The sequence below is a fragment of the Sciurus vulgaris genome (assembly GCF_902686455.1).
Source record: "Sciurus vulgaris genome assembly, chromosome: 12".
Lineage (NCBI taxonomy): Eukaryota > Metazoa > Chordata > Mammalia > Rodentia > Sciuridae > Sciurus > Sciurus vulgaris.
Window position 1 is genome coordinate 78,228,916 of NC_136473.1, and position 5,104 is coordinate 78,234,019.

The following is a 5,104-nucleotide window of genomic DNA, read 5'->3' on the forward strand; positions in this document are numbered from 1 at the left end:
GTGAGCTTCTCCTCGCTATACTAAAGGCTCGAGATGGACAGTGGGCATCCCTCTTCAGAATGGCCACACTGAACAGGAAGTCCTCCCTCAACCCAACCACATGCAAGTCATCCACAAGCCTCCGCTCCATTCAGATTCCAAACCCCAGGCAGCAAAGTCCCTGGTGCCTCCAACACCTTCCAGAAAGTGCCTGGCCCTATATGGGACCCTCTGTCTCTGTCCAGATCTGCCTCTGATCTGACAAAGATGCTTAACCTGTTGATCCCATCTTGGGATCAAGATCCCATCTGTCCCCAGCCCCAGGTCACTAGAGAGAGGGAGATAGAGACCTCCTTTCCTTGTTCCCATTTCTTCCATCTTCTGAACAAGGATTACCTTCTTTGGATCTCTCTGGAAGAGAAGGGACTTGATTCTTCTCTCTGTTCTCATCCATTCTTCCTGCCTCTGGTGCCTCCCAGGTCCCAAGCTCCTCTAGATTCCAGTCGGAGCCAGGGATGTGGCTGGGAGGAGCTCCTGACCTTTAAAGTCAGAGGTGGTGGTGGCAAGGGGCAATAGCCCCCTGCCTCCAAAATGCTATGGCCTTCTCTCCCTGCCAGGTCTCTCTCGCATTGCCCTTTGGACCTCTGTCTTGTGGGGCATGGGTCAGGGAGACAGAAGAAGGATAGAGATAGGGCTCCTTTTGGATGAAAGGAGCTCTCCCCACCCCCCAGGTCCTCCATGCTGCTCCAATGGTCATAGCACACTTCCTGTTCTGTTCCAAACCTCTTTGTGTCCGTCATCATCATCATCATCATCACTTTTTTTTTGGTGCCAGGGATTGACCCGGGGAGCCTAACCACTGTGCCACCTTCCAGCCCTATTTTATATTTTATTTAGAGACAGGGTCTCACTAAGTTGCTGAGGCTGGCTTTGAACTTCTGATCCTCCTGCCTCAGCCTCCCCAGCCTAAAATATATTTCATTGAGTGATAAGTGAATCCTGCTGAGATTCTAGTAGGTCTGAAAAGGCCCAGAATGTGGGTAGAACACTGACCTTGGAGACTGGAAACCCAAGTGTAGGCCTCTGTCCCAACTCAGATTAGCGCAGCTCAGCCACACGCAACCCCAGACGAGTCGCTTTGCTTCTTTCAATTTAACTTTCCTCATCTGTGAAACAGAAATGCTACCACTTGGATTCACAAGAGCGTGGTGAGGATGAGAGAATTACATGAAAGCACAAAATAGATATGGAATAAGCACTGGTTTAAAAATAAGTCCACATGGTTATCCAAAGAGAATGAAAAAGAGCCGAGTGTCGTTACACACTAATCTCTTCTCCATTCCTTTAATCAACTTTATCATGCTTTTAATTTGAGGAGGCAGAGACACGAGGCAACCCCGAGGGAGGGGTAAACAAAACCACCATCCACAGGCTGAATCTGGGCCACTGCTGGTTTTCATATGGTCTGTGAGGGAGGAATGCTTTTTACGTTTTTAAGTAATTGGAAAAAATACAAATAAAGATTGGGCTGGGGGGGTATAGCTCAGTGGTAGAGCACTTGCCTAGCATGTGCCAAGGTGGTCCTGGGTTCAATCCTGGATACCACAGAAGGAAAAAAAAAAAAAAAAGACATTTTGTGATACGTGAAAATTATATGGCACTCAAATTTCAATGTCCATAAATAAATTTTTTGTTAGAAACCAGAATCAGCTGGGCATGGTGGTGCATGCCTGTAATCCCAGCAGATTGGAAGGCAAGGAAGATCACAAGATCAAGACCAGCCCAGGCAATGTAGCGAGATCCTGTCTCAAAATAAAAAATAAAAAGGGTGGGGGATGTGGCTCAGTGGTAGAGCACTCCTGGGTTCAATCCCCAGCACAAAAAAAAAAAAAAAAAAAAAAAAGAAGAAAGACAAGGACAAGGACAAGAAAAGCAGCCAGATCACTGGTCTCATATATGGGGAACAGTGGCTGCTTTTGTGCTTTAAGTACAGAGTTGAGTAATTGCAACAGAGACCAAGTATTCCTAAAATGTTCAGTCTGGGCCTTACAGAAAAAGCATGCAGAACCCTGGCTGATCTTAAGGAGGACAGGGCCATCTAAGAGACCACCTAAGAGGTGGTTCAGAGAGGACAGGATGACCTCAGGGAAGGGCTCCCTGTTCAGGGTTCTGCTGCATGCCTTGGAAGGGCCTGTGTCACCCTGGCCTCAGAGGCAGCTGAAGGAACTGCTCATCTCCTGAGCCCCCCGGGGAAGAGGCCCCCACAGTGATGCCCCTGGAGCCCCTAGCCCTGTTATGGGCCCTCTCACCTCCATTTTCCTTGGGCTTGGTTTTCTCTAGAAGGTAGGGGGATGGTGTGGCCAAAGTGGCTGGTCTTAGGGACATCAACTCTCTCAGACAAAGGCCGCCCACCCACCCCAGGGAAGAAACCTTCCACCCTCTCTCCTCCCAGAGACTGTTCTGCATCCGCTCTGCAAGCCCCGTGTAGGAGGGCAGTCTGGAGAGCCCTGGAGATTATTCTTAGGGAAAACAGGAGGGCTAGCGGCTTCAGGGAGGTGGGAAGTCTGCTCCTAATGACAGGCCTCTCTCTCTCTGGGGAGTTTATAATCACCCTTCGTGTGGCAAAGACGCCAATTCTGATGGAGCCCATGACATCAGGGAAGCTGCTATGTGGCCTTGGGGGTGGGGATGCGTGTGCACATTCACCAGCCTGCAGAGGGAAGGGACAAGAATCGAAATGCAAATGTAAAGGCTCTGTCCTTGAAAACGCTGGGGGCCAGGGGTGAACAGGAAGCTGAGGGCAGGAGGGAAGGCCACTGTCCTAAGTGCAGGGCGAGGGCACAGAGAAGCACGGCCACACTGGCCACCTGCCCCCTTCCTCCTTCTTGACCTTCCGTCATGTCTAGGGAGTCTGGAAAGTTGGGGCCAAGATCCCCCCACTCCCTTGCTCCCTCTAAGGACAAAAAGGTCCCTTTACCAAAGACGTCTCAGGAAGCAGAGATAGAACATTGTCCTGTCGCTCTGCCTCTAGTTCCAAGCATCCAGCAGCCTCTGCCTGCCCTGGTCGCCTCCCTTAGAAGCAGACCTAGTCAGAGGACTAGAGGGCAAGGTCAAGTCTCCAACACTAGTAGCTCTGTGACCGTGGCATGTCACTTCCTACTTCTCTGAGTCTTCTTTTCCCTCCTATCATAACACCTGTCCCCCAAGGTCACTGTGAGAACCAAATGACATACTGCACACAAAACCACTTTGAAAACCATAAAACCCCAGGAAAGAATATTCATGGGAACAAACTATGATCTTTGTGCCCACACTGTCCTGAAGGACAAAGTGAACCTTTTGTGACACAGGTCCAAGTAACTTGGAAATAACCTAAGCACAGCATACCCTGAGCAGGCTTCTATCAACAAGAGGTTCTGTCCAATCTAGGAGATGGGAGCCAGGGAAGGTGGCCCCCAGGGCTGGAAGCCTCGGAGATGCTATCACCCCACACGTGATATGCGATATCACACATGAGGCTCCATTCCCATCACCAGCGGGCCCGCGTGTGACCTGAGCTCAGCATCTGTCTGATAGGGCCCAGCCTTCCTGTTTCAGCCCTGGCCGTTAGACTGAGATAGAGTCTATTTCCCCTCAAGCCCTGTGCGCTAGCTGCTCAGGGTTGGGGAGGGAGAGGGAGGAGAGGTTTCCAACAGGTGGACTTCCAGTGTGGTACCTGCCCCTGTCCTCAGCCCCCTTCCAGGATCTTTGGCAGGAGTTGGTGAAATTCTAGAAATGTCCATGTGATCCCTGAGGAGCTTGGTGCAAGGGGAGTGAGCCCCGAGTTCTAGTCCAGCCCTGCCACCCAGAAACCACACAGCCCTTGGTGAGTCGGCTGCGTCCTCATCCAATAAAGCAGAATGGACGCCTTTCTGTCCACCTCTGAGCAATGAGGAGCAAGTGGGCAGTGCTTACGAAGTGCTTTGAAAATGGTGCAGGGAAGCAGAGGCAGACTTGCAGGATGGTGGGGACAGAGCATTAATAGACCTGAGCTAGGGCAAAGTGGGAAACAGAGCAAAGAAGGGGTGGAGGGGACTGGAGGAAAGTAATTACCCAGTACTCTGACAGCACTATGACGTTGTTACTATCAGCTCCATTTTATCAAAGAAGCAACCCAGGCTTGGCGAGGTTAGGTAATATGTCCAGAGTTTATGGTAATAAGGGCAGGGTTGGGCAGCCAGCTCAAATCTGGCTCCAAAGCCCATGATCTTTGTACCCCACCAGGTCTCTATAGTACCTGTCCTGAGCACTGGCATAAGATTAACACAGATTAGGAGGAGAAAACCCAGTTAGAACCCAGGAAGTGACAGATAGGAAGTGTCTCTAAGCACCTGGCCCTACAAAGGGCCAGTGTCCCTGCTGACCCATACAGTTCCTTTATGCAAGTTAGAGAGAGGTAAAAGTGGCCACAAGCCTTGCCTACCTGCGCCTTGAAGTGAATGCCACATTCAACTGTGGAAGGCAGCCGTGGGCAGAACTCTGAAATTAACTAATTCATTCACTGGCTAATTAATTGAAGGAGTAAAGAAAAACAAAACAATCAAGAGTAGCTAGGGGTAGAGAAAAAGAAACAATCATGGGGAGAAATATGTAAATGGTTGGAATGTAAAAGGTGGGTGTCGCAGGAAAAAGGGAGGTGGCAGGGTCAGCTCTGGCTGCTGGGAATCCAACCAGGTGCCCCAGATGTCAGCTGCATGGGCTAGCTGCCCACTCTGTGCACCTGGCAAACACACCTTGGTATGATTGCTGGCTCAAGCGCTTTTTCATCTGCTGGTGGTCAGCTGGTGACACAGTGACTCGGCTGGCATCTATCTCTTCATATCTCACTGAACAAAGGAGGTGTCTTTTGGCCAGCAGGGTGGGACAGTGCTCAGTCACCACTTATGGTTCCTCTCCGGCTTCTCTTGGGCCTGGAGCCCCGCAGAGCGGCCCCTCCCACTCCCACCTTCTGTTCTCCTTGAGTGATCCAGCCTGGGCTGGTGTCTGTGGCCAGACACCTGGGACCAGGCTGGTGCCACTCCCTTCTGGAGGCCTGGGGATGGATTATGCAAAAGTAGTGCCATGCCCTGGGGCAAGAGGTTAGTTC